We start from the raw sequence: 20,361 nt of genomic DNA on the forward strand, positions 1-20,361 counted from the left end.
GATTCCAGCTTAAATGTTTCAAGATTCGAAATATCATGTTTTTAAATCTGTTGCGATTTTTTATTATCCATCATGTTTTCTTTTTCCGCTTTACCTTCCTTTTATTAATTTATAATTATGTATTAGTAGCATAGTTATCAAGGCGGCAAGGCGACCATGGCATTTGAGGGCCTTCCTAAGCGCCTTGGCGATAGGGCGGCCGTAAGGCATCGCCTTGGCGAACAAGGCGTTTTAGTGTTCTTTTTTTATATAACCATTTTATTAAGCATAAATAGCATATTAATTTTTATATAATTCTACTTATATACTAAATAAATATGAAAGAATTGAAGTATATAATCAAGGAAGTGCAAAATAGCATAATCATAGAATTACAAAATCAGTGAATCACATAATTACAAAATCAATGAATCACATAATTACTACTCACATGATGTTAGAATTATAAACTCACATAATCACAGAATAAATAGTTACATAACCACAGATTGCATAACTTACAATAACAGATGCATTTCATAAATTATACTAAGGAATGCACAATTTACATTGAATCAAAGAAATTACAGCAACAGCCACTCCGGCAGCAGCCAAAGCCACCGGCCATCACTAGTAGAAGCCAGCCATAGAAGAATAAGGTATAGGAGAATAAGAAAAATAAAAAAAATAGAACATGGTCAGACACGGAACAAAGAAGAGGAAGAAGCTAGAAGAATAAAAGGAAAAAATGCAGCTGCCAAAGCCACCGGCCAGTGGCCTGAAGAAGTGAAGAAGTGCTGCTGGCCGGAAGAAGAGAAGAACTGAAACTGAAAAAAAAAAGGACACTTGCTGCTGGCCGGAAGATGATGCCGGAATGCCGGAGTAAATGAAGACAGCGGTGCCGGAAGATGTAAAAGGTCACCGCTGCAAAAGGAAGAAACACAGAGAAGGTTAGAAGAAGGGTTTAGACTTTAGAAGAAGAAAAAAAATAGGCACAACACTTCCCGTGGAAGCTGGAGATGTCGCCGGTGGGGGTGGAGAGTTGGAGACTGGAGACAGGGTACTGGAGATGTCGCCGGTGGGGGTGGAGGCTGGAGATGGTTAGAGAAAGGGTTTAGACTTTAGAAGATAGAGGTTTAGAAGGAAAAAGAAAAAAATAAAGCACAATACTTACCTTCAAGGCTGGAGATGTCGCCGGACGTCGGTGGAGGTTGAGGCTGGAGATGGAGATGTCGGTGGAGAGTGGAGAGTGAAGAGGTTAGAAGGGGTTCAGATTTTTGAAGGAAAAAAGAAAAAAAAAAAAAAGGCACAATACTTACAAGGCTGGAGATGTCGTCGCCTCACCAGATGCCGGTCGAGGATGGGGACTGAGAGGGACTGAGGAGTGAGGTCTGAGGGCGTCGCGACAGTCGCCCTCGCCGCTGCTTCTTTTTCTCTTTTTCTCTTTCGCAGGTTTTCTTTCTTCTCTTTTGGTTATGGTTGAGACGGTGAGGAGTGTAAGACTTTCATTTTTTGTTTTTCGTTTTTGTTTGGCTTAGGTGATTCCATGTAACACAATATACAGAAATAAAGTATACAAGCCTATGAAAATATAAGAAATAGAATAAAACTCTACATAATTTAATTTTATTTTGTTTTTAAATGATTCGGTGTATCGCAGTGTAAGAAAATCATATACACAAAACCAATAAAAATATAAAAAATAGAATACAATGCAAAAAAATTAATAAAATAATGAAGTAACGCCTTTCCACTAAGGCTCCTACACACCTTGACTCTTCAAAACCGCCAGGACGCAAGGCGACGCCTTAATAACTATGATTAGTAGAAAATCTTGGTGAGGATTTTCTACTCTAGTATACAAGAATATACTTTGAAGTATGAAATGACGTCAAAGACTGTGCCCTCATAGGTATCTCTTTGGATATGGATTTTCAAAAAAGATCCTGTGTACTTAAGTTCTGAAATTGTAATCATTTTATGGGCTAATGCCCCTGAAGTATCTACTAGAGGAACCCTATTCTTCTTAGATGGAGTTTTTAAAAATGTGATCAGAAAGCGTTAGGGGCTTCTTAGGAGTAACTGAGTAAGTGCGTCCAATTCTAAGTAATCTTTTGTTCTTTTTTTATCCGTGGACCCCAAAAGTGCTTGGAACAATTGAAGTTTCCACTAGAGGAATGCTGTTCTTTTTAGATGGAGTTTGTAAAAATGTGACCAGAAAGCGTTAGGTACTTCTTAGGAGTAAGTGGGTCCAACTCTAAGTAATCTTTCGTTCTTTATTTTTATCCATGGACCCCAAAAGTGTTTGAAACAATTGAGTTATTGTCCATCTCACACACAACCCACCTGCCCCTAGATCTGAATACTAGTTGTATTAAGATTGCGTACTGGCAGCCTTCACAAATGGTCTTAGTCTTCCGCTTCCCTTCTTTAAAAGGAGAAACTCCAACACACCAAAAAGAAACATCTCCCAAAAAATTACAAGCGTGACCTCCAAAAGAGCCCATGATGCGCAACTCATGGTTCAAGGTCTTGGTTTCGGACCTGGTTTCTTCAAGGCAGAAAACCGACTTGCGCCGAGATCTCAGCGAGTTGGTGCATTTTTTTTTTGTTCTCGTTGCTCGATTTCGGTGGGTTTTTGACCTAGTTAGGTCATGAAACTTGGTATACAGCCTATTTTTGGGCAATTTAAACACAATGACACTATCAGATTTTGAAAAATCAAAGTCTAAATAGGATTTGACTTCGGACCCTAGTTTGGTAGGCTATGATGTACACGGTCTCTAATTGGCCCTTTTCTACACATAATTTAGTAGTAGGAAGCATACAATTAATGTAAAACAACTTAAATAAGCATTAGGAATGTAAAATAAATCAATCTTCTTGAAATCACTGCAATCTTGTTGTAAATCGATGTTTCCACGAGTTTCTTGGAGTAATTCGGCGATTTTCCGTCAAAAAATGGGAAGAGAGATCAATTATTTGAAGTCGATAGCTTTTCCCACGGAGATGACCAAGACCTATCGAAATCTCGACTGGTCTCAGTCAAGTTAATGTCTTTTTTTATTTCGTATTAGATCTCGTCTCAGACCTTCCAAAAATAGGATATTATCGAGATCTAGGCGAAACCTCGTTCCATGGCGCAACTATATCGTATCCCACCTTCTTTCTAGAAGACCCTTAGGAGAAAAAGGGGAAACAAAAAATACTCTCACCAATAGTTTTTAAGAGCTTGGATTGAAGAAAATTATCTAACAATTTTATGTTCACTTGGATTGGAGATACCTAATTGTGTTGATATTAGTTTTAATTGTCAAAATAGTACATGGCAAATATCACTTGTAAATGAGAAAGTACCGTAGAATTCCGTGAATACTGGCTTTTTGTCAGAGAGACTATAGCCATCTTTATTTATAATAAAGAGATGAACATTCTGGAATGAGTATAAGGACAAAAATACCCTTATGACTATTCTACCCCTGAACCCATATTACCAATACTCCCCCTCAAGTTGGTGCATACATATCAAACATGCCCAACTTGCTAGCTATATAAAAAAATAACTTATTACTGATCCCTTTGGGAAGGTTATCAGACAGTTGTTCACTAGACTGGATAAATGGAATACAAACTGTTCCCTATTCCAATTTCTCTTTGATGAAGTGCTAGTCAATCTCAACATGTTTGATACGATCATGTTGGACCGGGTTGTGAGCAATGCCGATTGGTGACTTCCTATCACACTAGAGCCGCATTGGAAGGTCAACATTCATCCCCAAGTCTTGAAGAAGCCCCTTGAGCCAGAGAAGTTCACAAATACCCTGTGCCATAGCTTGAAATTTAGCTTCAACACTAGATCGAGTTACAACAGCTTGTTTTTTTCTTCTCCAAGTAGTTAGGTTCCCTCCAACAAATGTGCAATTTCCGGATGTGGACTTCCTATCATTAGGACTGCCAGCCCAATCTGCATCAGTGTATGCTTCTATCCGGAGATGGTTATGTGAAGAATATAAGACTTCCTTTCCAGGAGAGGACTTGAGGTAACGGAGTATTCTGTATGCTGCTTCCGAATGAGAAGAGTGAGGATCATGCATGTATTGACTGACAATACTCATAGCAAATGTGATGTCTGGTCGAGTATGTGAGAGGTATTTCAATCGGCCATCTTCTCTCTGATAGCAACCCGTGTCCACTGGGTCACCTTCCTTACTGTTCAAATGTGTGTTGGGCTCAAGAGGGGTGTCTGCTGGTTTGCACCCAAGCCTCCCTGTTTCACTTAATAGATCTAGGGTATACTTTCTTTGGGAAAGAGATATGCCCTTAGCTGAATAGGCAACCTCAATCCCTAGAAAATATCTTAATCTCCCCAAATCTTTGACTTCAAATTCAGTGCCCAAATATGTCTTCAGCTTCTGAATTTCCTGTGCGTCACTACCATAGTTGTCACGGCGTCACGGCGATCCAAGTCGGTGGAAGGGTGTCACGTCGATATATCGACATGTCGCCCTTATGGCGTTGCCATGGCGAGCATGTCGACCATGTTTAATTTTTTATTTTCTCTATTTTTAATGTCATTGAGTATGCCATAATATATGTCCTATAACATCAAAATCAACATGAAAGTGTACTACACTACTACTAATATACTATGCCACTATGGTTTAATTCATGAAAGTGTAACTAATATCCATTAGTGTATATGAAAGTATGAAAAATTGAAAATATAGATAACCTATCAAATAATTGAAAGCAATAGTAAAAATTAAATGATAGGCTAACTTCACATCTTGAAGCTTGATAGCAATAGTCTTTCTTCAATGTGTGTGATTTGGAGCAAAGCAACCTTTGAACAAAGTAATAGGTATATATTAATATATATGAATTTGATGAAAGAGGAGAGGAAATTATGTATTTAAAAGCCAAAAATAATTTAAGATAGATAATGAATATAGGAATCAAAGATCAAATTATTAAAGTCAAGTAATCAACCAAATATAGATAACTTTAAGTCCTTAACTAATCTTCAAAGATCAAAGTTTAAAGTTCAAACTTCAAAGTTTAAATAATCCATAATCATAATATCCAAAAGGACCAAAACTAATTAATTATCATATTCATCTAAAAGATCCTGCATTTGGCAGATTTTCTTGTCGTGGCTCTTCGACACCAACATAGTCATCTACGACATTCTCGTCGTCATTCACATCATCTTCCTCTTCTTCCTCATCTTCATCTAGCTGGAGTCATCCCGAACATCAGCCATCCTTGAGCTACCTCTCCCTCTAGCATGTCCACGGCGTGAATATGTCACATCGGCTCTAGAGGTTGATGCTTGAGTTCTCCTTGGTCGGATGGGGGCTTCAATCGATGCCCCCATTGCTCTACCAACATCATCCCACGTGAGATCATCATTGGGATGGACTAAATCTTCTCTCGACGGGTAACCATCCACTCACTAGACCAATCCAGCTCATCAAGAATTAGTGGATCATATGTTTTGTTTTTGCCTTCCACTCACGTCTCTGTTGAAACCTTTCATGGAGGCGGCTATTGTATTGAACATAGACTAGATCATTCAAACGAGAATGTTCAGTCTATTCCTCTTTTGGTATGAATCTGAATTCATAAACAAGAGAGAACAAAAAGTCATTTTTCAATAAAAAGACATAACAAAAGTGAAAAAAAAGTCTAAAAAATAAATTAAAAGTAAATGTAATCATGTAAGTTATCTTGTCTTGTATAGCAGGGTCAACTACCAATCTGGTCATGACATCAACCAATGAGATGTGTAGATTGGCAATCAGTTCGCCATTTTCATTTTCCTTGAACATGAAAAATTTTTCGGGATTAAGAAATAGTGCGGCTCCATACAATGGACGCTCCATCGACACTCCCAACGCCTGTCAATGATACTTATAATTTTCTTCCACAGCCGTTCTTTATGTGCTAAATGTTCACGTATTTTCTTTTTTGCCTCTTCCATAGCAACATAAACTTCGTGCATTGCAGGCCTCTCATCACCATCAACAATCCTCAAAACAACAATAAGTGGCTTAGATGCTCTAATAAAATCCTCCACAGTGTTCCAAAATGGTACAAGAAACACCGTTTCTTCCACTTTCTTTCCAGCCTCTCTGTCTTTGACAAATTAGAACCCTTCCACTCATCGAGAAATAAACAAATGCTTCAATGCATCCTTATGCCTAACTAAGCTCGACATGTCAAACAAGCGATTTGCAAATCTAGTAGCTGCAGCTCTCACAAGATCTTTTTGTCCAGTTCTTTTCCTCATTGCATCAAGAAGACGTGTGTGCCTGTAGATGAAGGTGGTTATTTTTTTGCCTTACCTATCACATTCTTAAAGTCTTTCGGACCACCTATATCCTCCAACATCAGTCTAAACAATGGGCTGCACAAGGAGTCAGATAGCTTTCTTCTCTTTTCCATAAGCATTTTACCAGCCAACTTATAGTTTGAAGCATTGTCAGTCACAACTTGAATGACATAATCCTCACCAATCTCATCAATTTTGCTATCAAGCAATTCAAATAGCATTTGTGCACTTTGAACCATACGGATGCATCAACAGATCCCATGAAATAAGTCCCCTCTGGGAGATTAACGAGAAAATTAATTAAGTGCCTTCCCGTTTATCCGTCCATCCATCGGACATAAGAGTGCACCCACTACCGCTTCCAAAACTCTTCATATTTTTTCTTCATCTCTGCAGTTTCATTCACAACATTTCTTAACAATGGCACTCTCACTTGATGATATGAAGGTGGAATATATCCAGAACCATATTGTGCAATAGACTCGCACATCACCTCAAAGGTCCTTGCCTTAATAGCATTGAATGGGATACCTTGCTGATACAACCACTTAGCAATGTGATAATCAACTCTAGCTTTTTGTTCCGGTGTCCTAAAACGGTTCTCTATAGTAGTCCGAGTAGAACTACTATTATGCCTCTCATTGACTACTTGCTCAGGAGTCCGTCTAACATGAGCATCCATGGGACCCCTTACTTGAGGCTGAGTAACCTTTCTTTTCTTAGCAATTGTCCGCAGCTAGGAGCCACCCTAGCAGCATCCGTAGTCCGGGATTGTCCTTCTAGTGTATCTTCGATTGTATTTGCCCTCCAACTTCTACAGCATTATCATCACCATCATCATCATCCAATACTTCTGTAATTTGTTTCTTCTTTTTTTTATTTAGAGCTGCCCTCATCACTTGAGAAATAGAATCATTCGTCTTGGTACACTTAATAACGTCTCCATATCCACCCACCAAATGTTGCTTCAATCTTTTAATTCCACAACTCATTTCTTTGCCACAAAGGGTGCATTTAACAACATTCTTGTTTGTTAGATCTGGCCAATACCCATACTTCCACCCAGGGTCATTTGATTTGGCCTTTCTTGCTGGGTCTTCGCTTGGATCATATCCTGGAGTAGCTCGATGCACAATATTTTCACCCCACTACTAATTGGTGTAGAACCATCCATTAGTTGAGTGAAAGACACTAGTAGACTACAAAGGTAACAAAAAAAAAAAAAAACAATTAAACTGATTTTTAGCATATTAACATTAAGCTGAACTAGGATGGAATACAGTCAAAACATAAAATCCAAGTACTGGTTTTTAGCAGATTAACATTAATGGATGGAGGGGAAAAAAAAAAACTGAAATTATGGAGTTGAATATGTGCTTGCTGCTGTTGTGTGTGTGACACTGTGAGTCTGTGACTGAGACTGTGAGTGAAATCAGTGAATAGTGATGGACTACTGGCTGTAATAAGTAATAACTATTAAATCCCTCCCCCCATTGTCTCTCGACTCTCTCCCTGTCTCTGTGTGTGTAAGTGTAACTGTGTATGTGTGGGCCTGTGGCTGTGTGCAAGGTAAGAAGAAGAAAAAATCAAAAACAAACACCTTCTCTGTGACTGTGCAACCCTGCAACTGCAAGGCAAGAAAAAGGAAAAAAAAAAAACAAAAAACAGAGATAGTTCGCTGTAATAAATCCCTCCCCCTTCTGTCTCTCAACTCTCTCCCTGTCTCTGTGTGTGACACTGTGTATGTGTGCACTGTGCAGGGCAAGAAGAAGAAAAAAATGCAAGGCAAGAAGTCCCAAGGTCTGCGACTGTAAGCAAGCTAGTTGCAAGGCAAGAAGAAGAAAAAAAAAGAAAAAAAAAAACCGAGAGGACTATGGTTACAAGTTACAACACTGACTGGAATAAATCCCTCCCCCCTCTCTCTCGACTATGTCCCTGTCTCTGTGAATCTCTGTGACTGTACAAGCAAAGAAGAAAAAGAAAAAATAAAAAAACCGAGAAGGCTATGGTTACAGCACTGACTGGAATGAATCCCTCCCCCTCTGTCTCTCGACTATGTCCCTGTCTCCGTGACTGTACAAGCAAAGAAGAAAAAGAAAAAGAAAATAAAAAACCGAGAGGAGTCGAGAGTGAGGACTACTAACTGAAATAAATCCCCCTGTCTCTCGACTCTCTCCCTGTCACTGTGTGTGTAAATGTGGCTATGCAAGGCAAGACAAAAATAAAAATAAAAACGATACTACTGGCTGTAGTAGTGATCGGAGGCTGGGAGGAGAAGAACTGAAGAAGAAGAAGTTAAGAAGAAGAAGAAGAGGTCTGCCTGGGAGGAGGAAGCAAGGCAAGAGAAAAATTACAAAAAAAACGATACTACTGGCTGTAATCACTACCGGAGGCTGGGAGGAGAAGAACTGAAGAAGAAGAAGTTAAGAAGAAGAAGACGAGGTCTGCGGCGTCTGCCTGGGAGGAGGAAGAAGATCCAAATTAAAAAAATTAAAAATTTACTTACTTGGAGAGTTGGAGTCCTAGAGATTGCCGGAGAACGGAGAAGTTCGAACTTGAACTTGTTCGAAGGCTGCGAGACTCGAGAGTTGCAGGAAGCGAGGATTACCGTTGCCGCTTGCGGAGTCACGATCCCTCTCCTCTCGATTTTCCTTTGCGATTTCTAATTTTCTATTTCCCCCATTAGGTATAAACCGTATAAGACTATAAGAGTATAAGTTATTATGTTTATTTAAGTTTTATGATAATGTGTATTGTAGGTGTAACTTGAAAAAGTTACACCTCAATACACATTAACGAAAAACATCTAAGTTATTAAATCGTTTTTAAAAATATATATATATATAAATCTGACTTTTATACATTAAATGTTCAAATATCGGTCGACATACCCATATATCGTGGTATGGCGTGGCATACGCCATGGCGACGCCATGGAAGCCATATCCTCGATATTTATACATATACCATGGCGGATCTCGATATGCCCTTTCCCCAGAGCCAGGACGCCATGGCGGCGCCATGGCGACGCCATGACAACTATGGTCACTACCCGTGATCACTATGTCATCAACATAGACAACCAAAATGGTCACTTACTGTCCCATCCTTTTAACAAACAATGTATGGTCAGCATTGCTCTGCTTATATCCATAAGCAACCATAGCCTTATGGAATCAGCCAAACCAAGCCCTTGGTGATTGCTTCAGACCATACAGAGCCTTCTTAAACTTACACACCTTTACCTGAGTCTCAGAGGAGGTAAAGCCAGGAGGTATCTCCATGTAAACATCTTCTTCCAAATCTCCATGTAAGAATGTATTCTTCACGTCAAGTTGTTGGAGTTCCAATCCTTGATTTACAGCACATGAGATGATAACCCATATAGTATTCATCTTTACTACAGGAGCAAAGGTCTCTTGATAGTCAATTCCTTGGGTTTGGGTAAACCCTTTGGCTACGAGTCTTGCTTGGTATCTTTCCACAGAGTCATCAGCCTTGTGCTTCACAACAAAGACCCATTTACAATCAACCGATTTCTTTCCTAGTGGAGGACTTACCAAATCTCAGGTCTGATTCTTTTCAAGGGCAAGCATTTCTTCATTCATCGCAGCCTTCCATTTCTGTTCGGCTTTTGCTTCCTACCAATTGTTAGGGATGGAAACAGAGGATAAAAAAGATACGAAAGTATAGAAAGTAGGAGTTAGAGAGTTGTATGACACAAAGTTGGAAATAGGATGCTGTGTACAACTCCCTTTTGATTTCTGAATAGCAATAGGTAAATCAAGACTGGGATCAGGAGGTGGCTTACCAGAAACATGACTCGGAGCAATACTTGGAGCAGGAACAAATGCCCATTGTGAGGTTGGTGGTGGTGGTCTCTTTGTAGCGAGGGCCGTCTAAAGGAAAATCAGTTCCCCGAGTGTAAGTCTGCACATTAGTCCTTACATTATTCTCCCCCTGCACCTGTTGTTGAGGCTCAGTTCCCCGAGTGTAAGTCTGCACATTAGTCCTTACATTATTCTCCCCCTGCACCTGTTGTTGTTGCTCAATCTGCCCCACTTCTTGTTCTTGACTTGTAACTCCATCTTCTAGTTCAACAAAGACATCCTCTATGGTAGGTATCTCAATGTCCAGAGGAGCAATCAGCGGGACCTCTTCACCATTTAGAATCTCCCCTTGCAGAGGTACCGGCTGTTTAAAGTAAGCCTTAAACTCCCGGAAGACGACATCCATAGTGACACACGTTTCGTGTAGGAGGATGATAGCATCTATATCCTTTCTGGGTAGTTGAGTAACCCAAAAAAACACACCGCAGTCCTTTGGGATCAAACCTGCCATGTACATGGTGATTCCTGGCAAACACGACACAACCAAAGACCTTTGGAGGCACAACAAAAGTGGATTTTCCAACCAATATGTCCAAGGGACAACAGCCACCTAAGACTCGTGAGGGAAGCCGATTGATAAGCATGGTTCAAGATTTCGCGAAATATCGCCGATATATTGGGATATTTCGGAAATCTTGACAGTACCGAGACGAAATGGCAAGGCGAAATGGAAAAAGTTCGTATTTCGGTGATATTTCGTGATATTTCGGCGATATTTCGTGATATTTCTTGTGAGTCTTGCACTCTTATGAGTTGTGAACTTGTGACTTTGTGGATTGACTATTGAGTAATGAGTAAATACTATTGAGTATTGAACTATTGACTATTATGGAGTTTATGAGTTATGAGTTATGACTTATGAGTTATTTTTGTTTCATTACTTTGTTTAAATTTCTTACATGTCTTTTAGTACCAAGTCAATGTATATTTAACTATTTATACATCAGAGTCAGCGACCGTATACTGTCAATCAAGGGTGCAAACCCAAACACCACTTTGAGTTCATTTTTTTTTGCAATATGAAGGTTTAAATGTGTTTATTTAGCTTAAATAAGGGTGTACATGAAGTATTAGGCCTTAATATGGCCAAAAACCCACCGAGATGGAGTGCCGAAATATGGCAGAAAAAATACCATATTTCAGCGATATTTCGGATATTTCGGCCATCTCAACCAGTCCGAGATACCGAGATATCGTGAGATTTTAAACTATGTTGATAAGATAAGTTGTTGTAAGGACAACATCACCCCAGAAACGTGGAGGAACAGCCATAGTAACATAAGAGAACGAGCAACCTCCAAGAGATGTCTGTTCTTGCGTTCAGCTACTCCATTCTGAGCAGGTGTCAACACAAGAAGTCTGGTGTATGATTCCATGGCTGTCCAAATAGGAGCGAAAAGCACCATCCATATACTCTTTTCCATTATCTGAGCGGAGAATCTTCACCTTGGCATCGAACTTGGTCTAGACCATTTTATGGAATAGAGTGAAACACGTGAAGACATCACTTTTACTATGCATCAAACACACCCAAGTTGTCTGGCTAAAACAGTCAATGAAAGTAACAAACCATCTAAATCCATAAGTAGAAATACATCGGGCAGGGCCCCACAGATCAGAATGTATTAAACCAAAAGGCACATTACTTCGATTATCGGAAATAGGAAAAATACTTCTAGTTTGTTTTGCCAAAGTGCAATCGTCACAAGAAAAATTGTCTGTTACACCGTTTCACTAGAGTAAGAAATAAAGCAGATTAAACTCCTATAGGAGGATGGCCCAAACGACGATGCCAATTATTCAACTCAAATAGTGCAGAATCAAAATCAAAAGATGCCGGCTGAGATGTCAAAGCTGCCCAAGAACTGTCAAGCATGTACAGACCACCAACCACTTTACCACATGCAATCGTACTGTCTGTTGCCAAGTCCTGAAACAAACAATATGTTGGAAAAAAGGTTACTTTGCAGTTTGAATCCTTGGTTAGGCTACTAATGGAAAGCAAATTAGTAGTAAACTTTGGAACATGTAAGACAGAGGAAAGGCTAAGAAAGGAATTGTACTTGACGGATCCTTTCCCCGAGATAGGAGAAAGTGACCCAACAGCAACACGAACCTTGTTATGACCAGAAAGAAGAAAATATTTGGAAAAAACAGATGAAGAACCTATCATATGGTCGGTTTTCCCTGAGTCAATCACCCAAGAATCGGGCATGACCGAGGTGCAGTTCCCACCAAATGAAATACTTGTGGATGAAGAGGAATTTGGGTTGGTAGGCAGAGACAAACCCGAGGCAGCCATGGAAGGAGATACTAATGCTAGAGAAGATGTGTCCAGTCGATTCACCATATCCCGAAGATTTTGCAATTCAGCCACAACTTGGGAAAGAGATTGATCTGGCTGTTCGTCAGAAGTTGCCTAATGAGCACGGGTGTTACTAGGCTGATTGGAACCACCCTTCCCACGCCTGCGAGTCTCTGCAGGGCAACCATGAAGCTTCCAACAACGGTCTTTCGTATGCCACTCCTTCCCACAATGATCGCATTTAATGGCAGGGCAATCACTAGATGGCCAATCAGTACTAGTAGACCGTGAAGAATTTCCTCGGGAAGCCTGTGAACCAGAAATAAGAGCCGATCTTTCCTGAGTAACAGGATGAACCATGGCTGTACGCCTACTGTCCTCAGCCGAGAGAATCGCATAAGCCTGCTCCAGAGATGGAAGTGGGTCGCGATTCAAAATATTGGCACGGATCTGATCAAACTCAATATTGAGGCCGGCCAAAAAATCAAAAACACGTAAGCCATCCTCCTACTAACGGAAGGTCGTGGCATCAACATTGCAGGTGGCGGTGAATGTGCCCAAAAAGTCCAACTGCTGCCACATAGTACACATGGTATTGTAATACTGAGATAGAGACAACTCCAATTGCTCGGTAGAGTGAATTTTTTGACGAAGCTCATAACATAGGGTAGCATTCCCAACCTGAGAATAGGTGTCCTTGGCTATTTTCCAAATCTTCGCAGCCGAATCAAGAAGGAGATAGCGCCCGGCCATATCTTGGTGCATGGAATTAATGAGATAAGACATAACCAAGAAATTGAAGTTCATCCATCGATCCTATGCAGAACCAGTCTCTTCAGGCTTGACCTGAGTACCCGTGATGTAGCCAAAGAGACCACGGGAACCAATCGCAAATAAACAGGAGCAAGACCATAACAAATAATTAATGCCATTCAACTTGATGGGATTCACTGGGAATGGAATGAAGTCACGTTGTGACGAACCATCAAAACCAGTTTATGATCTCAGAGTTGTCAGGCTTGATGACTGGTAAAAAAAGCAGAAATAAATCCCCCTAAAAAATTTGGAACATAAGGAGGAAAAGTGGAAACCCTCTGTGGAAGTCAACTCATCACCAAGGTGGGGAAATAAATCACGGCAAGGGGGAAAAAGCCTCTCGTGAGAGGAAAAAGAGAATGCGAGAGGATTGTGGGCTGGAGGGGGTTGGTGGAAGGTGGTGGAAAGGCTGGCGGAGCCTGGCGATGGTGGTGGAGGCGCTGTTGAGGCCTGGCGAAGGTGGCAGAGTGTGGTGGAGGGGCTGGCAGAAGGTGGAAGAGGGTCTGCTGCTTGCAGTGATGGTTGTCCTTAGGTCAGAATCACGATGGAGAAGAGAGAGAGAGAGAGAAAAAAGAAAAAAAGAAAAAAAATTCAATTCCCATATCCCCGGAATATTTTTGGCTCTGATACCATGTAGAATTCCGTGAATACTAGCTTTTTGTCATAGAGACTACAGCCATCTTTATTTATAATAAAGAGAACATTCTGGAAAGAGTACAAGGACAGAAATACCCTTATGATTATTCTACCCCTGAACCCATATTACAACAGGTACTAATGCAAAATTCGACCTCGAACCAGGGAGAAACCAGTGAGAGATCGATTGCAGCCAGAATCAACACGATAAGGATCTATTAATGGTGTGCAACAGCAGCAACAATTTGGGACAACAGCAGCAGCACTTGATTGACCTTCTTGGCAGAGGAATAATCACCAGCAGCCTTGGGTTGACGGAGGTAGCAGCAGCAGCCCTTGGGGTCAAAAGAGGATGGATTCAGATCTTCTGATTGTACTTTAATTAGTTGTTGCAGCCTCAGGTAGTAGCAGCAGTAGGGATCGAGCAGGAGTAGGGAAGAAGAGAAGATAGAAGAAGAAGAAGGGGGTAGGGGGATGGCCTTCTCAGCCTGGGTCTCTCACCCACAGCTATCTCAGTTGTTGAACATAGGAAGAAACTCCCATGACCGAGTGCAAGAATGCCTCAAAACTTCATTCATTAATTCATTGTCTATCTGTTACAATAAGGGGCTGCCTATTTAATGAAGTAGGCTAGCTTACAAATTAGAAACTTAAAAATAGAAAGTAATGAAAAAGGAAACTACTAGAAGCCTCTTGCAAGAGAATATTGAGGCACCAAGTAATCTAAGACTTGACTAAGACAGACATAACTAATTAAAATGAAATAAAATTAGAAAGTAAACAAAAATAGAAACTTAAGTAAATACTAAATAGTAACTAATTAAATCAGCAACAAAATCTTTCTTTTCTTGCCATCTTCAGTGGGGCCCACAAAATCTCAAATATTTGTTTGGATTTCCTTCTACCCACAACACTGTTCATATGAACAGTAGTTCGGGTACTGGTAATGTGACCAGTAATTTTATTTTTTTTTGGAAGTCTTTTTTTGTCCTTTCTTCATGCTTCTCCTTGGGCTGGGGCTGCCTGTTGTGATGCTCCATTGAACCAACAAAAACTTGCCACATCATCAGACCAGGCTGTTTCTCACAGCAGTCGAATCCACAACCTTGCTGGGCTGGTTTTGGGGCTTGTTTCTTGCGGGTACATATGGACTTGTGATCTACATCAGCTCCCCCCTTCTTTCTTTTATCTTCTTTTCCCTTTTCTCCTTACCCTGCTCGATCCCCTTAACCTGCTGCTTCCCTGAGATTGACGCAAGTGCTGTGAAGACCTCTGAAAGATCAGAATCAAGCCTCAATCAAGATCAGCTATGTTCTACTGCATCAACTCGAAGGGGAGACTTTGAATGCTCTGTGGACTCTGCTGTTCTGCCCAGGTTTTGCTGCAGATTTTCTGAGTGTGATCACTCCTCACCCACAGCTATCTCAGCTGTTGAACATAGGAGGAAACTCCCATAACCGAGTGCAAGAATGCCTCAAAACTTCATTCATTAATTCATTGTCTATCTATTACAATAAGGGGCTGCTTATTTAATGAAGTAGGCTAGCTTACAAAATTAGAAACTTAAAAAAAGAAAGTAATGAAAAAGGAAACTATAAGAAGCCTCTTACAAGAGAATATTGAGGCTTGTACACCACAAGGTTTTAGGTCTCGGTTTCACCACTGGTTTCACCAGGCCACGAAACCGAGATCTCAGCGAGATGATGTATTTTTGTTTTTTTTTGAACTCGATGGTAGGTTTCGGTGGCCATATGGCCTAGATAAGGGCTGAAACTTGACATTCCCCCTATTTTAGTTCTTCTAAACACAGTGGAACCATTAGTTTTTAGTTTTTACAAATTCAAACCCAAAATGGTACTTTGACTACGGACCCAAAGTTGGTAGTCTAAGGCGTGCGTGAGATCTACCCTAGGCTATTCCACAGTCCATACAATATTTAGAACTCATAAATAATTTAAGTAGAAGTGCAGAACAAAAATAGGCGTTAGGAACTAAAATACATCAAACCATAAGTGTAAATCATATTTTTTTCATTCTTTTTACAAGAAAATCATTTATTTTTACAGAAAAATAAATAAATAATTTAAAAACTGAAAAAAAAAATAAAATCGACTCCTTCATTCCATAAATCAGTAGACAATGTATAACATATAAAAGAATCTTAGTCAACAAACAAGTTTAGATCATTTTTCTATGAAAAATATAGTTTTTGAGATGAATAGCTACCTTAGGTTCTTCAAGATGCAGCTTGGAGGAGTTACAGCTTAAATCTTCAATGTCTTGAGCTTTGATGAGGTGTTGGAGGAGTGATTTGCCAACAGAAATTAAAAAACCAAGGAAAGATGGAGTTTCCCTTCAAAGGAGGTGAGATAGGCGAGACAGCCGAGAGAGAGGCGAGAGAGAGTCGAGATCTCTCTGAGATATGGGCTTTTAAAGCCTTTAATATGGTATGGTTTGACTCGAAACGAGATATAGGGCCGAGATCTCGGCGAGATATCAAGATCTCGGTCGAGATAATGACATATTTGTATATCACATGGCATTTCGTCTCGAGATGCTACGAGATCGAGTTAAAAGCGAGATCTTGAACTATGGTACACCGAGTAATCTAAGACTTGACTAAGTAAGACTTAACTAATTAAAATGAAATAAAATTAGAAAGTAAACAAAAATAGAAACTTAAGTAAATAGTAACTAATTAAATCAGCAACAAAATCTTTCTTCTCTTGCCATCTTCAGTGGGGCCCGCAGAATTTCAAATATTTGTTTGGATTTCCTTCTCCATTCAAGGATTATGGACCCATGACACTGTTCACGTGAACAGTAGTTCGGATACTGTTCATGTGAACAGTATTTTTTATTTTTTATTTTTTTGGAGTCTGTTTTTGTCATTTCTTCATGCTTCTCCGTGGGCTGGAGCTGCCTTTGGTGATGCTCCATCGAACCAACAAAAGCTTGCCACATCATCAGATCAGGCTGCTTCTCACAGCAGTCGAATCCACAACCTTGCTGGGCTGGTTTTGGGGCTTGTTTCTTGCGGGTACATATGGACTTGTGATCTACATCGGGTACTAGGTAAGTACTCTATTTGGGGACACGATCTAAAGAAATCTGTCAGAAAACAACTTCCGATTACCATTGTTAATAAAAGCTTGATGTCGTAACCAGCAGTGAAAAGCGTGGCCTTGCTGAAACACTTTCTCTAATAACAACTCAGCCTTATCTCAGCTAAATATGGTTGACTACATGGATCCTTGCCCTCCAATCAGCTCTATTTGAGGTCATAGTTGATACAAGGCCTAAGCTATGCATGTCTTTCCTCCCCACTTCTCCTAGGGTCATTAACAAATGAAGAAGAATGCATCTTTACTTTGCAATCATTGTGTTTCATCCAAAGTTAGGATTTTATTCCACTCTGTTATCCTCTCATCATAAATAGCAACTAAAAGAATGCTTAGCCTCTTTCATTAAGCTCATGGGAAGTATTACATTAGTTTATGACAATACTTTGAAATTTGGTATGAACATTGTAATTCCTGCTGGTTCTGGTTGGTACCAGACTGCAGGTCGCAAGAGAGGAGAGGGAGAAAGGAAAGGAAGAAAGAAAGAAGTTGCAGTAGAACAAGGTGGAGTGATCAATTGATCCTTTCTCTATACACTGTTATTAACATTGTAAAAAACTGAAGTTCCCAATATGCCTGTCCTTACAAATTTATTCCATAGACATACATACAATTCCAATAATACCCTCATACTTGCATTCTAACAATGAAATGAGGTAACATTTTTCATTTCAATTCCTTAATTGTTTAAATAGTAAAAAATCTAAAATAGACCAATTAAGGCTAAAACCGAAGGCAGTTCAACGTTGCAAGTTCACATGTTTACTAGGCTACTAGCTACTATTAACGTACTGGTTACCTCTCTAAAATTACTGTTACAACAGCAACAACATAGTAAGAACGCTACTAATCATTGCCTTTATTAAGTTACATCATTACTATAATAACTTGATGTGGTTGATTTATGAAAATACAAAATAACTTTGAAAAATAGCTGATTACTGTAAGAAATTCCCAGTGGGCTATAAATGTATGTACAGCCGCATTACATCCATAGCCGTAGAGGTTTTGTGATAATTATGGTGTCTGTATAATTACCAACTGATATGAATACCAGCATAACCATAGTTGTCAAGGCGCCCGTCTAGGCGTCCAGGAGCCCCTTGCTAGACGATGCCTTGGTTTTCTTGGCATCCATGCCCCCTCCAATGCCTTGGGTTGCCTACTTGCTTGACAACTATGAACATCATGGTCATGAGTATATGACATAACGTCATAACTCAATGGCCTTGAGATCTTTAACTGCATCAATATATTTGTACTTTCTGTATTCTAAATATTTAATTATGCATATTTAACACTCCTTGTGGTTGTAGTGGTACACTGTCATTTTTCTTATATTTTCAGTTTTTTTTTTAATTCCCATATTTTCATTATTTTTTAATCGTTCCTTTTGAATCTCCCCAAAGTCTCCAACTCCGATGCCAAAGGTTTCAATGATTTGGAAATATGAATCATGGTTGCAACTTGCAAGTACTTAATCATGCATATTTTAGCACTTCCTATTGCTAAACCTGGAAAATGTTCACGGTTCACCATACTACATGATTTCTTTTAAATGTTTTAGATTCATAGTTGTCAAGGCGACCTAAGGGGTAAAAAAAACAAAGGTGACACCAGAAATCAAGGCAAGAGAAAGGCGCCTGGACGCCTAGGCGTCGTCTAACAACTATGTTTAGAATATTCCAGAAAAATTGCTGGAGTAAGATTAAAAAAATATTGAAATTTTGATTCTTGGCTGTGATTTCTGGTGCACACTTCCTTAGAATAGATAAACAATGATTTAATGGAACGAAAAACATAATTTAATAAGACCTCAAGTAGGGATTTTAATGAGGACAATCCAAGAATGTAGAACATAATTTGAGAATTTTGAAAGTATAACCGCAAATCATTTTCAGATTACAAGATCCCTAAACTCCTCCCCTCTAATGTAGTCAAGTGAGTTATGTTGGGAATGGATCCCTGCCAAGAACTTGGGCACGTAGCTGATCATACTCTACATTAAGCCCAATAAGAAAATCATACAGCCTGAATTTATCTTCGCATTTCTTGAACTTGATCACATCTTCAGGTGTACAGGCCTGGAAAGTGTCTTAAAAATCTAACTCCTGCCACAGACTACATAACTCAGAGTAATATTAAGAAAGGCTGAGGTCCTTCTGCTTGGTCTCATGGAGTGTTCTGTGTAATTCGTAGACCCTGGCATCACTCCCAACCTGAGAATAAGTCTCTTGGGCAGCCTTCCAAAATTTTGCAGCAGTTTCAATCAAAAGATAACCACGAGCAAGTTGTGGTGTCATACTGGAAAGCAAATAAGACATCACTAGGGAGTTGGAAGAACTCCACTTGTCTTGTTCAGGACCTGCAGTGAGGGGTTTCTCTTTTGTGCCAGTGAGATAACCTACAAACCTGTAGGAGTCAATGTTGAGATATTCTGGACCACATCAAATAATTGGTACCATCCAATCGGATAGCGCATACAGGGAAAGTGGGAAAGCCGTCATGAGCATTGTACAAGATTTCGCGATATATTGGCTATATATCGGAATATTTCGGATATTTCGAGCCTACCGAAACGAAATGGTAGCTCGAAATGAAAAAGTATCAAAACTCGACAATATTTCGTGAGATTTCGACGATATTTCGTGAATCCACAAAATATTGTTGAAATACTGTTTTTTGACTTAAAGTGTCACGGGACACTTGTTTTAAATGCCATATTTCGCAAGTCTCAGTCTATATATCGACCGAGACCTGCTGAAAGCTCAAAGTTTTTCATTTTTTGCTGCTCTTCCTCTCTTCCAAGCATCATCCAAGCCTTGTTGAAGCTCATTTTTTGACAGATTGTCGCCGGAAACACGTCGAGCCTCATCTAAGCACATCCTCCAAGGGTTTTTCACTATTTTAGGTAAATCCTTTTTCTTTAAAACTAATTTTTTTGAAATTACTATGTTCAAAAGTTGTTGGATGATGATGAAATATTTATATTACACACCGGAGGCTGATCTACAACCTCACAGGGTCGAAATTTTTTTTACATATGTATTTTATATTTTTTATTTTCTGGTTTTAGAAATTGATTTTACTGCCTAATCAATGTCTATTTAACTATTTATACATTAGGGTCGGCGACCGTATACTGTCAATCAAGGGTGCAAACCCAAAACACCACTTTGAGTTCTTTTTTTTTTGCAATATGAAGGTTTAAATGTGTTTATTTAGCTTAAATAAGGGTGTCCATGAAGTATGCCCTTGGTATGGCCAAAAACCCACCGA

General features: G+C 39.6%; 1 protein-coding gene across 1 annotated transcript in view; it reads left to right on the forward strand.

Moving 5' to 3' along the window:
- LOC122646361 (diacylglycerol kinase 7-like) overlaps nt 1–20,361 on the forward strand; it is a 140,446-nt gene that overhangs the window by 91,382 nt on the left and 28,703 nt on the right. The gene's annotated exons all lie outside the window — the stretch shown is intronic.

The sequence above is a fragment of the Telopea speciosissima genome, chromosome 11 (genome assembly GCF_018873765.1).
Source record: "Telopea speciosissima isolate NSW1024214 ecotype Mountain lineage chromosome 11, Tspe_v1, whole genome shotgun sequence".
In the NCBI taxonomy this organism is placed as follows: Eukaryota; Viridiplantae; Streptophyta; class Magnoliopsida; order Proteales; family Proteaceae; genus Telopea; species Telopea speciosissima.